Below are 18,841 nucleotides of genomic sequence, written 5' to 3'. Positions count from 1 at the left end.
ATAGTTAAGATTAGTGCTCCCATGGAGTGTAGCTCATGGAATTCAATATTGCCGGTTACGTTTAGTTCCTGGGGTGTGCATTTCTATGAATTCTACTAAACAGCCAGGATATATGCCCTCTTTTAATTTAATAATAGAAATCAGCTAAGTGTTTTAGAGATAGGATGAAGAAAATGTGTAACTTTAGAAATTATACCATATAATTCAGCCCAAAGAAAAATAAATTAAAATGAGGCAAGCTTCTATAATAAAGAGACATTTATGTATGGAGCAATGATGAACAATGAAACTGGTTATTTATAGTTAAGTCTAAATACTTCTGATAATATGAAAAAGGAAGAGGTTTGGTGTGAAAAATGAATAAGGAAGTAAGCATACCTATTCTTCCAATACTTCAAGCCGTGTGGGAAAAGAAAGGGGAGAAGCTGTAGTGTTTAGAAGTTTGATGATCTGAGAGGTAAACAGTAAGCCCTTGTTTATACAAAAAGTGTTGTAAAACTAATAAATTCACAAAGTAAAGACATTCAAACCTCAGGAAAGGTGTGCAACTAGGAGTAATTAAAAGTAAGCCTTATGGGAGTTCCCTGGTGGCCTAATGGTTAGGATTCCAGGCTTTCACTGCCGTGGCCTGGGTTCAGTTCCTGGTCAGGGAACTGAGACCCCACAAGCCTCATGGCAGGGTGAAGAAAAAAAAAAAAAAGGTAAACCTCTGTCCAAGAACCTTCTCCATTTATTCCCTTATTTTGTTGGAATACATTCTAAGTATTGATACAATGAAGGGTGTGTTTATTCCACCCTCGTGCTGCATCCGGTAATTGGCAGGGTCTGGAATTCTAGAACTTTGAAGGTTTGGTTTTTGTCTTCTAGCCCCCAGGGTTGCTGGTGACCTTCTGATACTCTTTCTTTTGCAGGTGACAACTTTGACTGCTGTTAGCATTTATTTTTTCATACCAAATCCTCTTCACTCCTGATTCTGAAACTTGACCAAGAGAAGTGTCTACTTCTGGACCTTTTTCCATTTAGTCAAGTCAGCGCTGGAGGGTGCTTTTTGTCAGAAGAGTGTGTCTTCAGTCACCTATATTAATTAACCCAGCCCCTCATTTCAAGTATGAACGGGCAACAACTAGCCACCAGACGTTTCTGCAGAAGCAACAGCAAAATTAAGAAGGACCAAGATGAACAAACAGGAACAAAACAAAACAAAACACACCAGATATAATTCAGGGAACTGAAAGTGCTGACTGGCCTCCTCTAAATCCATGTGAATATTGAAACCCCAAGTAAGTGCTGGTCAGTAATCATCCTTCTTTTCTCTTCCACTCACGCCCTTCTTCCCCTAGATAATGATTTTATATCTTTACCTCTCTTTTTGGACCTCCAGTGTGGCCTCCCCCAACCTCACCCTCAGCTGATTACCTTGACTTCCCTGAGGATTAGAAGATTTAGATGAGAGTTCTCATAAGTTCCCACCACTAGATCTACTCAATTACCTGATCCGTTGCCCATGTACTCTATCTTCCTTCATATTATATATGGAGTAATTGTCCCTACTCTTAGCTAAACCCAGCTTCTTCCCCTAAACCCTAGATCCCATCCCCTCTCTCCACCTTAAGAAGTAGCTTCACCACTCTCTCCCCTCTCTCCTGCATCAGCACCCCCCCCCCCACCAACACTGTATCACTCCCAGCAGCATGCAAACACACTCTTATTTTTCATATCTTAAAAAACAACAAACAGGGACTTCCCTGGTTGTCCAGTAGTTAAGACGCCATGCTTCCAATGCCAGGGGTGCAGGTTCAGTCCCTGGTCGGGGAACTAAGATCCCACATGCTGTGTGGCGTGGCCAAAAAAAAAGTATTTGTCAAAACAACAACAACAAACAATCCTCTGCTTCTGCCTCTGGCTACTGCCTTTCTTCCTCGCTTTGCAGGTAAACTTGTTGAAAATCTTGGCTATACTTGTTGCCTCCTTCGTCATCTCCCATTCTCTCTTTATCAAGATTTTGCCCCCATCGTTCTACCGAAACAAATCTTGTCTCCAGGACTCAGTCCTCGAACCTCTTCTCTTTAATCTACACTCTTCATGAGCTTCTTTTATCTTTTTAGAGGCCATGTACATACAATATACAATATCTACATCCCTAACTTCTCTCCTCTGATCTCGAGACTCGTGTATTTAAATGCTTATCTAGGGACTTCCCTGGCAGTCCAGTAGTTACGACTTCGCCTTCCAGTGCAGGGGGGTGCAGGTTCCATCCCTGGTTGGGGAGCTAAGATCCCACATGCCTCGGGGCCAAAAAATTGAAAACATAAAACAGAAGCAATATTGTAACAAATTCAATAAAGACTTTAAAAATGGTCCACATCAAAAAAAAGTCTTAAAAAAATGCCTATCTAACATCTTCTTTTGGATGTCAGATAGACGCCTCATGTTTAGCAAGTCCAAAATTGAGCTCCCAATTCCCATCCCCCCTCTAAATGTCTCCTCTGGCAGTCCCCCTCCTCCCCCAGTAAATAATAATTCAGGTCTCCCCCCTAGTACTCCAAGGACATGAGAATCCTCTTTTCCTCACATGACACATCTCATACATTCTATTGATATATACCCATTACATATCCAGAATATGACATCTGATAATCACCTCCTCCTAGCTCATGCTAAAATTATCTCACGCCTGCACCTTCTGGAATAATCTTCTAACTAGAATATCCAGTTTGCTTGGTATTTTCCCAGTTTTCGGTTTTCTGTTTTTGTGCTGAAAGTCCTGTCTCAGGAAATCCCCCAACCCTGGGGCAAACCAGGGTAGTTTTTCACTGTACTTCTACCTGGGCTGTTTCTTCCATGGCCTCCCTACAGTCTATTCTCAATGGATCTAGGGTGATCCTTTTGCAAGGCAAATTTTATCATGTCACTTCTCTGCTCAGAACCCTTCAGTGGCTCCCCATACCACTCAGAAAAGCTATTGCTTTCAGTGGCCTACAAGACTGCAGGGTCCATAGGCTTGTGGACAAAGATGGAGAGTTGATTTTGAGCAGGCTGATGTTGAGGCACCCAGGGAATGCGCAATTGGCAATGTCCAGCACTGAAGGAAGGATTGAGAGCGTATTTTGTTGGTAAAACAAAAACAGATGGTTATGGGAAAAGTTACAAAAAAAAATTCTAGGAAATTATAAATACTAGTTAAATTGAAAAAAAATCAGTAGTAGGACTGAGGGATAAAATTGCAGAATCTCTCTCTCGGGATACCAGTGATAATCAATAAATAAGTAAAATACATAAAATTTGCTTAGGTTTTATTTAAAATATAAAAAGTATATAAATTATATATTTGCAACATGATGCCCCAAACTCCCAAAATCTTCACTGTGTATCTTCCCAAACTAAGGACACTCTTCTACATAACTGGCATACAACCCTCCAAATCAGGAAATCAGAAATCAGCATTGGTATAACACTGACATCCAATCCAAAGAGTCTGTTCAGATTTCACCAATTATCCCAACAAGGTCTCTTTCCTGTTTGGCCCAGGATCACACTTTGCACTTAATAATCACATCTCTTTAGTGTCTTTCAATCTGGAACAGATCCTCAGTCTCTTCCTGTCTTCACAACCTTAATAGTTTGAAGGAGTACAGGATTTTCATTCTGTAGGCTAAAGCTCAGCCTGGTTTCATCAATGTTTCCTCAGGACGGGACTCAGACATGCATTCTTGGAAGGAATATACAGAAGTGATGCTGTCTTCTCCTCACTGCATCGCATCAGGAGGCTCGTGACATTGACCAGTTCTACTGCTGGTAATATTAATCTCGATCACTTGGTCAGTTCAGTGTCTGCCTGGTTTCTCCACATTAAGTCATTATTTCCCTTTTTGTAATTGATAAGTATTTTATGGGAAGATACTCTCAAACTATGCCAATATCCTACATTTCATTAAATCTCTATTCATTTGATTTATTAGACATTGGTGATTCTTGCCTAAATTAACTACCATTATAGTGGTTACCAAATGGCCATTTTCTGTTACCATCACTCCTGCTACGTTTATTAGTTGGCATTCTATTATAAGGAAGAGATGTCTTTTTTCCTTCATTTATTTATATCAGTGTAGGCCCATGGAATACTATTTTATTCAATGGATTTAATCCATTATTATCATTATTTATTTTTATATCAGATCATTCCAGATTTGGCTAGCAGGAGAGCCTCATCAAAATTGGCTCCTGTGGGGGAGGAAGGGATAAATTGGGAATTTGGAATTAAGAGATACACACTACTATGTATAAAATAGATAAGCAACAAGAACCTACTGTATAGCACAGGGAACTATATTCAATATCTTATAAAAATCTATAATGAAAAAGAACCTGAAAAAAATATATATAACTGAATCACTTTGCTGTACACCTGAATCATTGTAAGTCAACCATACTTCCCCCCAAAATTTTAAAAAACCACAATTGGCCCCTTGAATTTCAGCTATGTCCCCATAATTTTTTGAGCAATTCTTTACTTTCTGGCACAAGAAAATGTTCCAGGCTTATCTTGTAATTTCCCTGCCTCAGCCTTGCAATTCGCTATTTCTCCAAGGAGTTCTGGAGTGGAGAATGATATTTGGAAACTAAAATCTGGGTATTTGGTTGCTTATTGCTTCTGGGGTTCATCAGTTGTAGGCCTTCTCATGTACAGAGGTGGATCATATACGCATGTAAACGTGTGCATGTATGTGTGTATTTGTGTGTGTACCCTACGTACTACTATAACTATTTCTATATCTATCTATTTATGTTTTAAAGGCCCATGAATTTGCACTGGTACCTCTAATTCCATCAATACGTCAGGGTTATTTTTAGCCTTTCCCCTTTCCTTCTATGTAACTTCCTTCTCTGTGAACAAGAAAACCTTCATTCGTTGTCTTCAATATGGTTATTTATGTACTCAATCTCTCTGTCTGTAAGTAATTTCTCTACCACGTTGGTCACCTCCTTGGCTCCCAGACCCCTCTGCCACTACCTTTGTGGCCACTACCATCCCCAGGAGAAGTAGAGGAAAGGGATGGGGAGGAAAGGAGAGGGAAGGGAAAGGAAGAGAAAACTAACTTATGCAGGACGGAAGGAATATACATTTTTTAAAGTTCTCTTTTTAAACATCATTTAAAAAAATCCTTCTGGAAATTTTTCTTCACAGTATGAGGCAGAATCTCTCTGTTTTCTCCCAAGCATAGCAATTAATTATATTTGTTGAAGAATCTGTCCTTTGCTATATTCACAGTTCCTTTGGCTGTGGTTTGTGTAAGGACACATTCAAGAATGCAAGGATAGTTCATGCTTCACATTGGCAGCAATACAGGAAAGTAAGAAGCAAGGGCACTCTCCATTTCTCAAGAGCCGAGTAGTTTCTCATCTCTCATGAGCCACAGGATTTATTCATTCTGCTGCTTCTCTCTGCCTCCTTCTTTTCAGCAGTGTCCTATCCTTTCATGTGGGCCCCATGACCACCAGCCTGTTTGTCTGACTTGACCACAGGGCTGCACACCATTATGAGCTATAGAGTCTCTATGATGGCCAAGTTTTGAGAGGGATAATCTGCTTGTCTCCATCCAGACTATAGATTGGTTCATCTTGGGTCTGGGGTCTGCCTCTGGTCCAATTACCTTTGGTTAGGGTGGGGAACAAAGTTACAGTAGTTCCTGGGGAGGCCCCTACAGGGCTGGAGGTAAGATGAAGCAGTTTCTCTAATTGGGTCATATGGAGAACATATCTGTTACATTCTATAGTCATACATTAAGTTCTCACAGGGCAGTTTTTTGAATTGGTTTACAGATTTTAAGAAATGAGGACTTTGGTAAAGGTTTTGTGAATCTGAAAATTAAGGATCAGTTTGGGTTCAGGGTTCATTATGGGGAAACACTGATCTAAGTCCAGCACTTTGATTTCTCAGATGAATAAAGTGAGGCCCAGAGAAGACAAGGGATTGTCCTTGTCTACATGGCCTGTCCGTGGCAGAGCTGGGATTAGAACCAGAGCTAGCACTAGGGAGAGGTAAGCGAAGGGCCTCGGATGCACAGTTTAAGGAGGCCCTCACTCCCAGAGTCATACGAGTGCCCTAGGTACCTCCCTTATCTCACCCAAGGCTCAGCCCAGGTTATTCAATAGAACACTAGGGTCCTGCTCACCAGGAGGGAGAGATCGTATGTCACTTGGAGGGACTGGGTACGGGGAACTTCTGGGGAGTTTTCCTGTATTTCTATCTACAGGGAGAAGTAAGTTTCTGGGGAAGGCTGGTTAAGCTAATTTCCCCAAGGCAAAGGATCTGAAAGCGTGGTATGCTCACTCACTGGAGAAGCCTGAATTATCCTGTGTACCCAGAGCACTGAGGACCTCCAAGTCTGGGCACAGATTTCCTTGCCTGGGTTATCTTTAGCTGGTTGCTGAGGATTGCAGCATTTCTGAGACCTGGTGACAGATACTTCTCTTTTCTCTTCTCATAAAAATAGGCCTTCAGTCCAATCAGTCTTGTACGGTCTGTTCTTCCAGAAATGGGACCTGTAGGATTTGGGTTTCTTTAGTCTCCTGTCTGGTGCCTGCTTCCTTCATGTAGAAATTTTTTTTTTTTTTTACTACACGAGGATTTTTTAAAAGTTGTTACTGGCTTTGCAGTTGGTTGAGTCAAAAAAATCACCAAATGGCCAGTAAGACAAAGAAGAACTAAAGGAGAGAAGAACAAAAGAGAAACACCCTGAAGTACTTTGTGACTTTTCTTCTGCTCCCACCTGGTCCAAGGCACAGTCCTTTCTTACCTGGACTCTTGCTCCACTCTTGATCCTGATCTGGTATATTCTCAGCAAGGCAGCCAGAAGGATTTGTTAAAATGTAAATCAGGCAAGAAAGTGAAATAAAAGGCATTGAGATTGGAAACGAAGAAGTAAAACTATCTCTATTTCTGAATGCCATGATCTTGTATATAGAAAATGCTAAGAAACCTTAAAAAACTATTAGAACTAATTAATGAGTTCAGTGAGGTTGCAGGATATGAAATCAATATATAAAAATCAATTGCATTTCTATACACTTGCAACGAACAATCCAAAAATGAAATTAAGAAAATGATTTCGTTTGTAACAGCATCACCACGAATAAACTCTTAGGAACAGATTTAACAAAGCAAGTGCAAAACTTATATCCTGAAATCTACAAAATGTTGTTGAAAGAAATTACAGAAGATCTACAAAAATGGAAAAACATCCCATGTTCATAGATCAGAAGACTGAATATTGTTAAGTTAGCAATACTCCCCAAATTGATCTATAGATTTAATTCAGTTCCTATTAGAATCCCAACTGGCTTCTTTGTAGAAATTGACAAGCTGATCCTAAAATTCATATGGAAACTCAAGAAACCCAGAATAGCCAGACGATCTTGAAAACGAAGAAAAAGTTGGAAGACTCACACTTTTCTATTTCAAAACTCACTACAAAGGAACAATATAACCAAGTCAATGTGGTACTGACATAAGGTTAGACATACAGATCAATAGAATAGAATTGAGAGTTCATAAATAAATCTGTGTTTCTATAGTTAACTGATTTTTGGCAAGAGTGCCGAGACCATTCAATGAGGAAAGAACAGGGCTTCCCTGGTGGCGCAGTGGTTGGGAGTCCGCCTGCCGATGCAGGGGACACGGGTTCGTGCCCCGGTCCGGGGGGATCCCACATGCCGCGGAGCGGCTGGGCCCGTGAGCCATGGCCGCTGAGCCTGCACGTCCGCAGCCTGTGCTCCGCAACGGGAAAGGCCACAACAGTGAGAGGCCCGCGTAACGCAAAAAACAAAAACAAAAACAGAAACAAAAATGAGGAAAGAATAGTCTTTTCAACAGATGATATTGAGACAACCAGATAGCCTCATATAAAAGGATGAAGCTGGATCTCCTACCTCACACCATGTAAAAAAATTAAATCAAAATAGATCAAAGACCTAAATATAAAAGCCAAAATTATAAGCTCTTGAAAGAAAACATAGGTGTACATCTTCATGACCTTGCATTAGGCAATGGATTCTTTGCTATGACACCAAAATAACAAACAACGAAAGAAAAGATCAACTGGAATTCATCAAAAAAAAAAAAACCAACCACAACTTTTTTTTTGTACGGGTAAAAGCCCTTTATTAAGGATGATAAAGATATATTTTAAAGTTAACTTTGCCTTTTAATTTTATTTATTTATTTATTTTAACATCTTTATTGGAGTATAATTGCTTTACAATGGTGTGTTAATTTCTGCTGTATAACAAAGTGAATCAGCTATACATACACATATATCCCCATAGCTCCTCCCTGTTGCATCTCCCTCCCACCCTCCCTATCCCACCCCTCTAGGTGGACACAAAGCACAGAGTTGATCTCCCTGTGCTATGCGGCTGCTTCCCACTAGCTATTTTACATTTGGTAGTGTATATATGTCCATGCCACTCTCTCACTTCATCCCAGCTTACCCTTCCCCCTCCCCGTGTCCTCAAGTCCATTCTTATCATCTGAGTCTTTATTCCTGTCCTGCCCCTCCGTTCTTCAGAACCACTTTTTTTTTTTTAGATTTCATATATATGTGTTAGCATACAAAACACACAACTTTTGTGCTCCAAAAGACACTATCGAAAAAGCAAAAAGACAAGCCACAGAATGGGAGAAAATATTTGTAAACGAAGCAACTGACAAAGGATTAATCTCCAAAATATACAAGCAGCTCATGCAGCTCAATATCAAAAAAACAAACAACCCAATCCAAAAATGGGCAGAAGACCTAACTAGACATTTCTCCAAATACAGATTCCCAACAAACACATGAAAGGATGCTCAACATCACTAATCATTAGAGAAATGCAAATCAAAGCTTCAATGAGGTATCACCTCACACCAGTCAGAATGGCCATCATCAAAAAATCTACAAACAATAAATGCTGGAGAGGGTGTGGAGAAAAGGGAACCCTCTTGCACTGTTGGTGGGAATGTAAATTGATACAGCCACTATGGAGAACAGTATGGAGGTTCCTCAAAAAACTAAAAATAGAACTACCATACGACCCAGCAATCCCACTACTGGGCATATACCCTGAGAAAACCATAATTCAAAAAGAGACATGTACCACAATGTACATTGCAACACTATTTACAATCTCCAGGACATGGAAGCAACCTAAGTGTCCATTGACAGATGAATGGATAAAGAAGTTGTGACACATATATACAATGGAATATTACTCAGCCATAGAAGAAAATGAAATTGAGTTATTTGTAGTGAGGTGGATGGACCTAGAGACTGTCACACAGAGTGAAGTAAGTCAGAAAGAGAAAAACAAATACTGTATACTAACACATATATATGGAATCTAAAAAAAAAAAAAGTTTCTGAAGAACCTAGGGGCAGGACAGGAATAAAGACGCAGACATAGAGAATGGACTTGAGGACACCGGGAGAGGGAAGGGTAAGCTGGGACGAAGTGAGAGAGTGTCATGGACATATATACACTACCAAATATAAAATAGATAGCTAGTAGGAAGCAGCCGCATAGCACAGGGAAATCAGCTCGGTGCTTTGTGTCCACCTAGAGGGGTGGGATAGGGAGGGTGGGAGGGAGATGCAAGAGGGAGGAGATATGGGGATGTATGTATATGTATGGCTGATTCACTTTGCTATACAGCAGAAACTAACACACCATTGTACAGCAATTATACTCCAATAAAGATGTTAAAAAAACAAACATATAAATAGTAAAAAGACAACCCACAGAATGGGAGAAAATATTTGCAAATCGACGCTTTATAAAGAATGCTTACAACTCAATAATAAAAAGACAAATAACCTAATACAAAAATAGACAAAGGCTCTGAATAGATATTTCTCCAAAGCAGATTTACAAATGGCCATAAGCACATGAAAAGATGATCGACATCATTAGTCATCAGGGAAAAGCATATCAAAACCACAGTGTGATAATACTTCACACCCACTCTCATGACTAGAATAAAAATAAGCCAGTAAGTGTTAGCAAGAATGTGAAGTAACCCTCATACATTGCTGTTGGGTGTGTAAAATGGTGTAGCCACTTTGGAAAACAGTCTGGCAGTTCCATAAAAAGTTAAATATAAAGTTACCATTTGACCCATCAATTCCATTCTTAGGTATATACCCAAGAGAAATGAAAATATATGTCCAAATAAAAATTTATATATGAATGTTCATAGCATTATTCACAGCAGTCAAAAAGTGGAAACAACCCAAAAGTCCATTAACTGATGAATGGATAAACAAAATGTAGTGAATCCATACAATGGAAAATTATTTGGCCATAAAAAGGAATGAAGTACTGATACTGCGTGCTACAACGTGGATAAACCTTGAAAACATTATGCTAAGTGAAAGACAGTCACAAAAAAATACAGATATAATTTCATTTATATGAAATTTCCAGAGTAGGCAAATTATATATGTCTCTGTATGAGACAGAAAGTGACTTAGTGGTTACTTAGGCCTGGGGTGGGTGTTGATGAGAAGATTGGGGAGTGCTATCTAAAGGAGAAGGGGTTTCTTTTTGAGGTGATGAAAATGTTCTAAAATTACCTGAGGTGATGGTTGCATGACTCTGAGAATATGCTATAAAACAATGAATTATGTGATGTATAAACTACATCTAATTAAAGTTATCTATATCTATAACATCATGTCCTGCCTCTGCTGAGCACCTCCAAGGACTCCCATTTCACTCAGAAGAGAAAGAGAGGCGTCTAGGATGGTCCAGGCTTGGGGACTGGGCAACTAGAAGGATCAAGATGCTATAAGCCAAGATGGGGAATACTGAGAAGGAGCAGGTTTTGAGTGGAAGTCAGGAAGTTAGTTTCATTCACAATACTCTGAGATATTTATTAACACACGAGAGGAGGGAAATGTTAGGGAAACAACTGGACTTACAAGTCTGCAGTTTGGGAGAGATGTCCATGCTGGGGATATAAATTTCAGAGTCATCAGTAGATGGATGATATTTACATCCATGAGGCTGGATGAGTACCTAGAGAGTGAATATAGACAGACCATGGAAAGATCAAGGATGGAGCCCTGGGATGCTAAAACATTAGGAAATTGGAGAGACGAAGAGGCAGAAAAGGAAACAGAGAAAGAGCATCCAGTAAGTCAGTAAGCAGAGTCAGTAGCAGAGAAGAAAACTGTTTTAAAAGGAGTTTTTCTGTGAAGGAGACTAGAGAAATGGGATTGTGGTACAGAAGGGGAAGTAGTATCAAGAGGCGGTGTTTTTTTTTTTTTTTAATTTTTAGGATTTATTTATTTTTGGCCATGCCGCACGGCTTGCAGGATCTTAGTTCCCTGACCAGAGATTGAACCCAGGCCCTCAGCAGTGAAAGCACCAAGTCCTAACCACTGGACGACCAGCGAATTCCCAAGAGACATTTTTAAAATTAATGCTTCACAATTTTTTTTCTGTCAGTTTTCTTTTTTATTATTTTTTAATTGAAGTTTTTATTTGGAGGTAGTAGTAGATTCATGTGCAGTTGTAAAAAAAGAATACAGAGAGATCCTGTGTACCCTTTACCCGATTTCCCCAAATGGCAACATTTTACAAACTATGGTCCAAACCAGGAGAGTGACATGGAAAGAGACAGGATACAAAACATTTTCATCACCACAAGGATGCCTGATGTTGCCTTTTAAGGGCCATACACTCTCCTTAACCCCAGCAACCACTAATCTGTTACCCATTTCTAAATTTTTAAAAAAATTTGTATTGAAATATAGTTGATTTACAATGTTGTGTCAGTTTCAGGTGTACAGCAAAGTGATTTGGTTATGCATATATATACACATATATATAAATGTATGTATTCTCTTTTTACATTCTCTTCCATTACAAGGTATTGAGTATAGTTTCCTGTGCTATACAGTAGGTTTTTGTTGGTTATCTATTTTATATATAGTAGTGTGTATATTTTAATCCCAGACTCCTAATTTATCCCCCTCTCATTTCTATATTTTTGTCATTTCCAAATGGTATTAAATGATGGAATCATGTGGACTTTTGGTATTGTTTTGTTGGTTTTCTTTTTTTTTTTTTTTCACTCAGCATAATTCTCTGGGGATTCATCCAGGTTGCTGCATGTATCAGTAGTTCATTTGTTTCTATTCCTGAGTAGTATTTCATGGTATTGAGGTGCCACAATTGGTTTAATCGTTCATCTGTTGCAAAAACACCTGGATTGTTTTCAGTTTTTGGGCTATCACAAATACAGCTGCTAATGAACATTCGTATACAGATATTTTGTAATGTAAGTTTTCATTTCTCTGGGATAAATTCCCAGGAGTACAATAAGGGAGCTATATGGTAGTTGCATATTTAGTTTTTTAAAAAAAAATAAATTTATTTATTTTATTTATTTATTTTTGGCTGCGTTGGGTCTTCGTTGCTGCTCACGGGCTTTCTCTAGTTGTGGCGAGTAGGGGCTACTCTTGGTTGTGGTGCGCGGGCTTCTCATTGCAGTGGCTTCTCTTGTTGCGGAGGACGGGCTCTAGGTGCATGGCCTTCAGTAGCTGTGCCACATGGGCTTACTAGTTGTGGCTTGCGGGCTCTAGAGTGCAGGCTCAGTAGCTGTGGCGCACGGGCTTGGTTGCTCCACGGCATGTGGGATCTTCCCGGACCCGGGCTCGAACCTGTGTCCCCTGCATTGGCAGGCAGATTCTTTTTTTTTTTTTTTTTTTTTTTTGCGGTACTCGGGCCTCTCACTGTTGTGGCCTCTCCCGTTGCGGAGCACAGGCTCCGGACGCGCAGGCTCAGCGGCCATGGCTCACGGGCCCAGCCGCTCTGCGGCATGTGGGATCTTCCCGGACTGGGGCACGAACCCATGTCCCCTGCATCGGCAGGCGGACTCCCAACCACTGCGCCACCAGGGAAGCTCCTGGCAGGTGGATACTTAACCCCTGCGCCACCAGGGAAGTCCCCATATTTAGTTTTTAAAGAAATTACAAACTGTTTTCCAGAATGTCTGTACCACCAGAAATCTATGGGTGGTCCAGTTTCTCCACATCCTTGCCAGCATCTGGGAGTGTTTCTTATTTTAGCCATTCTGATAGATGCATAGTAGTATCTCTTTGTGATTTTAATTTTTTTCACTTTTCTACTGGCTAACAATGTAGAACATCTTTTCATGTGCTTATTTGCCTTCTATATGTCTTTGGTGAAATGTCTTTTCATGTGTTCTGCCCATTTTCTAATTGGAGTATTTGCTTTTTTACGGTTAAGTCTTTAGAGCTTAAAAAATATATTATTGATATTAGTCCTTTGTTGGATATGCTGTTTGCAAATATTTTCTCCCACTGTGTAGCTTGTCTTCTTATCCTCACAGAGTTTTTTACACAGCAAAATTTTAAATTTTGATGATGTCCAGTGTGTAGGATTGATTTTTCATTTTATGGATTCTATGGATTTTGGTGTCAAATCTGAGAACTTGCTTAACACTGGATCTTGAATATACTTCCCTAGGCTTTTTCCTGAAAGATTCATGGTTTCATGTTTTACATTTAAGTTTGTGATCCATTTTGAGTGAATTTTTGCATAAGCTGTGAGACTTAGGTTATATTTGAAGTGAATTTCTTGTTGGTGGCACATAGTTTAGTCATGTTTTAAAATCCTCTCTGCCAATCTTCATATTTTAATTAATGTTTTTAGACCATTTTCATTTAATGTAATTATTGATAGATCGGGACTTAGGTCTGCTATTGTATCTTTTGTTTTCTTTTTCTCTCTCTCTCCTTTTTTTTTTTTTTTTGGTTTCTGTTTTCTGTTTACTATCTTCCTGTGGAAATTGGTTATTTGAACACTTTTTAGAAATCAATTTTGATTTATTTATAATGTTTCTGAGTTTATCTTCTGGTAAAGCTTTTTTAGGGGTTTCTTTAGGTGTTAACCTTATATATCTAACTTATCACAATCAACTGATGTTGACATTTAACAGTTTGAATGAAGTATAGAAACTTTGTTTCCCTTTACATCCCTTTATCCTCTCCAATTTATAATATAATTGTCTTAAATATTTCTTCTATATACATTGAGAACCACATGAGACAGTGTTATAATTTTTGTTTCAGTTATCAAACATAATTTAGAAAACTCAAGAGTATGAGGGAAATTATTATATTTATCCCTATTTTTGTTTACCATGTTTTTTCTTCCATTTTGAAGTTCCAAAGTTTTTTCTTTTATTGTTTCTTTTCCATATGGAGAACTTCCTTTAGTCATTCTTTAGGGTAGGTCTGCAGGCAACATGGTCTCTTAGGTTATCTTCAGTTGACAATGTCTTGATTTCCTATTCATTTTTTTAAAATTTATTTTTGGCTGCATTGGGTCTTAGTTGCAACATGTGGGATCTTCGTCAAGGCATGCGGGATCTTTCATTGTGGCCCATGGGCTCTTTGTTGCCTTGCGTGGGCTTCTCTCTAGCTGTGGCGTGTGGTTTTCTCTTTTCTAGTTGTGGCATGCAGGCTCCAGAGCACGTGGGCTCTGTAGTTTGTGGCTCGCAGGCCCTTTAGTTGAGGCGTGAGAGCTCAGTAGCTGTGGCATGTGGGCTTAGTTGCCCTGCGGCATCTGGGATCTTAGCTCCATGACCAGGGATCGAACCCAGGTCCCCTGCATTGGAAGGCAGATTCTTTACCACTGAACCACCAGGGAAGTCCCTCCTATTCATTTATGAAGGATATTTTCAGTGGGTGTAGGATTCTGGATCGAGTTCTTTTCTTTCAGCACTTTCCTTCTGGCCTATAGTATCTGACGAGAAACCCACTGTCATTTGAAAAGTTTTTCTCATCTATAAGTTGTCATTTCTCTTTTTGCTGCTTTTGAAATTTTTTCTCTTTGCTTTTAGTTTTCAGAAGTTTGACTATTACGTGTTGGTTTGACTTTCTTTGGTGTCTCCCATTTGGGGTTTCCTCAGCTTACTGAATCTGTAGGTTTGTATCTTTTGCCAAATTTGGGGAGCTTTCAGCCATTCAAGTACTTTTTCAGACTTGCACTCTTTCTTCTTTCCTTCTGGGGAAGAAGACATGAGTGTTAGATCTCTATTATAGTCTTGAATATCCCTGGGACTCTATTTTTTTTTTTTCAGTTTATTTTCTCTCTGTTGTTTAAGATTCAGGTTCACTAATTCTTTCCTTTGTCCCGTCCATTCTCCTGTTTAGCTCATCTACTGAGTTTTGGTTTTGGTTATTGTATTTTTCAGTTCTAAAATTTCCATTTGGTTCTTCTTTATAATTTTAATTTATTTGCTGATACTTTATATTTCCTTGCTGAGGCCTTCTCTTTGTTTCAAACACATTTGTAATTGCTTGTTGCAGCATTTTTATGATGGTTGCTTTAAACCACTGTCAGATAATTCTAACATCTTTGACATCTTGGTGTTGGCATCCATTGATAGTCTTTTTATTCAGTTTGAGATTTTCCTGGTTCTTTATATGGTGAATGATTTTTAATTGAAACCTGCACATTTTTGGTACTATAAGACTCTGGATCTTATTGAAACCTTCTTTTTTGGCTGGCTTCCTTTGACACCACTCAAGCAGGAGAAGGAGTGCTGTTGCCTCCTTACTGCTGGTGAAGGTAGACGTTCAGGTTCCCCACTTGTTGACGCCTGAGGAGGGAAACTCCTTGTTACTGATGGGTGTATGTGAGGTTTTTCGCTCCTACCCAGCCTCTGCTGATATCTCTTTGTCCAGAAGGAGTAGAAGAGGTAGGAGGGCCTCATTACTGCTCCTCATGTGACCTCCACTGACACAACAGAGAGCAGGTAGCCTTGTTATCACTAAGCAGTGGCAAAAGTCCTGACTCTCTGGTAGGCCTCCACAGATACCACCCCAGCGGGGAGGGGGAGGGTTACTTGTTACTTCCTGGTGGGAATGAAAGTCCAGGCTCCCATTGGTCTCTACCAACACCACGGGGTATGAGAGTTGTAGGGTAGGGCTTGTTTCGACCTTAGAAAGGTCAAAGCCTGGGCTACCCAAAGTACCCAGATTCCCTCTTTACCTGGGTCGTGACTCTTTTCTTAGAAATTGCAAGCCTTCAGACTCCTTTTTCATCTTTGGAAATTGCACAGACTGACTAGTCTCCTTTCTCCCCTCCCCCTCCCTAGACGATTGGAAAGTGGAGGCAGGGAGAGGCTTTACATATTGAGGGAAGAAGGGAGGAAGGCTTCCCTTTTCTGCAATTCTACCTTTTTTGTTTAAAATTTGGACATCTCTCACTACTTGGATTGATCTTCTGTTACTACTCTTGAAAAAGATTCCTACATGCTTGATAATGTCCTCGACTAGTATAGTTTTTTGACTTTATGCTAAAAGACTTCTTTTTGTGTGTGTGTGAATCTCTTTATATCTGCATCCAAATTGAACCAGAAGAGGTAAGGAGGGAATGAAAAAGGGAAAAAGGAGGATCAGAAGTAACAACTATTGAATACTTGTTATAGGCTGGGGAGGTGTGGGAGGTACAATACGTCATGTCAGGGACTAGGGCAAGAACTATGTCCAAGGTACATTATTCCCATCTTACATGCAGAGAGATAGCCTCAGAGAGGTTAGTCACTTGCCTAAGGTCAAACAGCTAGTATATCATGGAAGAGTGATTATACTGAGGAATATGTTTTCAAAGTGTATGATCTTGATAAAGAAAATGTAGTATATACATACAATGGAATATTATTCAGCCTTAAAAAAGAAGGAAATCTTGCCATTTGTGACAACACAGAAGAACCTGGATGACATTATGCTAGGTGAAATATGCCAGTCATAGAAAGACAAATACTGCATAATTCCATTTATATAAGGTACCTAAAATATTCAAATTCATAGAAGCAGAGAATAGAAAGGTGGTTGCCAGGGATTGAAGGGACGGAGGAATGGGGAGTTGTTCAATTACACAGTTATATGTGATGAATAAGTTCTGGAAGTCTGCTGTACAACATAGTACCCATAGTAAAAACTACTGTATTGTACACTTGAAAATTTGTTTAAGAGCATAGGTTTCTATCAAGTGTTCTTTATCACAAACAAAAGTACACTTCACTTGTGCTTTCATGTGTACTTTTCATGTTGTATCTAAGAAGCTTTTGTTTAACCCAAGGTCACAAAGATTTACTCCTATGTTTTCTTCTAAGTGTTTCATAGTTTCAGCTGTTATATGTAGGGTTATCATCCATTTTTAGTTAATTTTTGTGTAAAGTGTAAGAAAGTAGTTCAACTTCATTCTTCTGCTTGTGGATATCCAGTTGTTCCAGCACCATTTGTTGAAAAGTCTATTCTTTTCCCATTGAGTTGTCTTGGCTTCCTTGTCAGAAATCAGTTGACCATAATAAATGTAAAAGTTTATTTCACACTCTCAAGTCTATTTCATTAACCTATTATGTCTGTCTTTATAGCAGTACTTTGTAGCAGGTTTTGAAATTGGGAAACGTGAATCTGCCAACTTCATTATTTTTCAAAATTGCTTTGACTATTCTAGGTCCTGTGCATTTTCATATGAATTTTAGCATAAACTTGTCAATTTCTGCAAGAAAGCCAGATCAGATTTTTCTAGGGATTGCATTGAACTTGTAGATCAATTTGCGGAGTGGCCATCTTAATATTGTCTTCCAATCTATGAACATGGGATATCTTTCCATTTATTTAGATCTTCCCTTTCTTTCAACATGTTATGTGTTTTTGAGGGTACAAGTTTTGTATTTCTTTTGTTAAATTTTTTTCTAAGTGTTTTGTTCTTTATTTAACATCTTTAACATCAAGTACAGTTGCTTTACAATGGTATGTTAGTTTCTGCTTTATAACAAAGTGAATCAGCTATACATATATATACGTCCCCATATCTCCTCCCTTTTGCGTCTCCCTCCCTCCCAGCCTCCCTTTCCCACGCCTCTAGGTGGTCACAAAGCACCGAACTGATCTCCCTGTGCCATGCAGCTGGTTCCCAATAGCTATCTATTTCACATTTGGTAGTGCGTATATGTCCATGCCACTCTCTCACTTTGTCCCAGCTTACCGTTCCCCCTCCCTGTGTCCTCAAGTCCATTCTCTATGTTTGTGTCTTTATTCCTGTCCTGCTCCTAGGTTCTTCAGAAGCTTTTTTTTTTTTTTAGATTCCATATATATGTGTTTATGCTAAAAGACTTTATGCTATGTCTCCTGCAGCCACTTTGGTTTATCTTACAAATCCCTTCTGTTAATATCCCTTGGTGTTGCCTGGCAGGAACCCCTTCCTCACTCTGGGTTCACCCACCCCCACGAAGGGGAGAGACTAAGGGCCATCTAGAGATAAGGTCATTTTTCATGTTAGTTTCCCCCAGTAGATGATGAACTCATTGAAGGCAGAATCTTTCACTAGCTCTGCCTGCAGGATTCAGTCAAACTGTGTGGGATCCATGGGAATGATTTTGTAAAATACATGCCTTGGAAGAATCAACATTGTGAAAATGACTGTACTACCCAAAGCAATCTACAGATTCAATGCAATCCCTATCAAGCTACCACTGGCATTTTTCACAGAACTAGAACAAAAGATTTCACAATTAGTATGGGAACATAAAAGACCCCGAATACCCAAAGCAATCTTGAGAAAGAAAAATGGAGCTGGAGGAATCAGGCTCCCTGACTTCAGACTATACTACAAAGCTACAGTAATCAAGACCATATGGAACTGGCAAAAAAACAGAAATATAGATCAATGGAACAGGATAGAAAGCCCAGAGATAAACCCACGCACATATGGTCACCTTATCTTTGATAAAGGATGCAAGAATATGCAATGGAGA

General features: G+C 39.4%; 1 long non-coding RNA gene across 1 annotated transcript in view; it reads left to right on the top strand.

Moving 5' to 3' along the window:
- The window catches only part of LOC132431641 (uncharacterized), an 88,230-nt gene that overhangs the window by 30,584 nt on the left and 38,805 nt on the right, over positions 1–18,841 (top strand). The window contains exons 3-4 of the long non-coding RNA XR_009520778.1: positions 912–1,280; positions 3,689–3,795. This is a non-coding gene — a long non-coding RNA (uncharacterized lncRNA). The remainder of the gene's footprint in view (positions 1–911; positions 1,281–3,688; positions 3,796–18,841) is intronic.

The sequence above is a fragment of the Delphinus delphis genome, chromosome 10 (assembly GCF_949987515.2).
Source record: "Delphinus delphis chromosome 10, mDelDel1.2, whole genome shotgun sequence".
Lineage (NCBI taxonomy): Eukaryota > Metazoa > Chordata > Mammalia > Artiodactyla > Delphinidae > Delphinus > Delphinus delphis.
The sequence above is the reverse complement of the archived record's forward strand: the minus strand, read 5'-3'. Positions and strand labels throughout refer to the sequence as shown.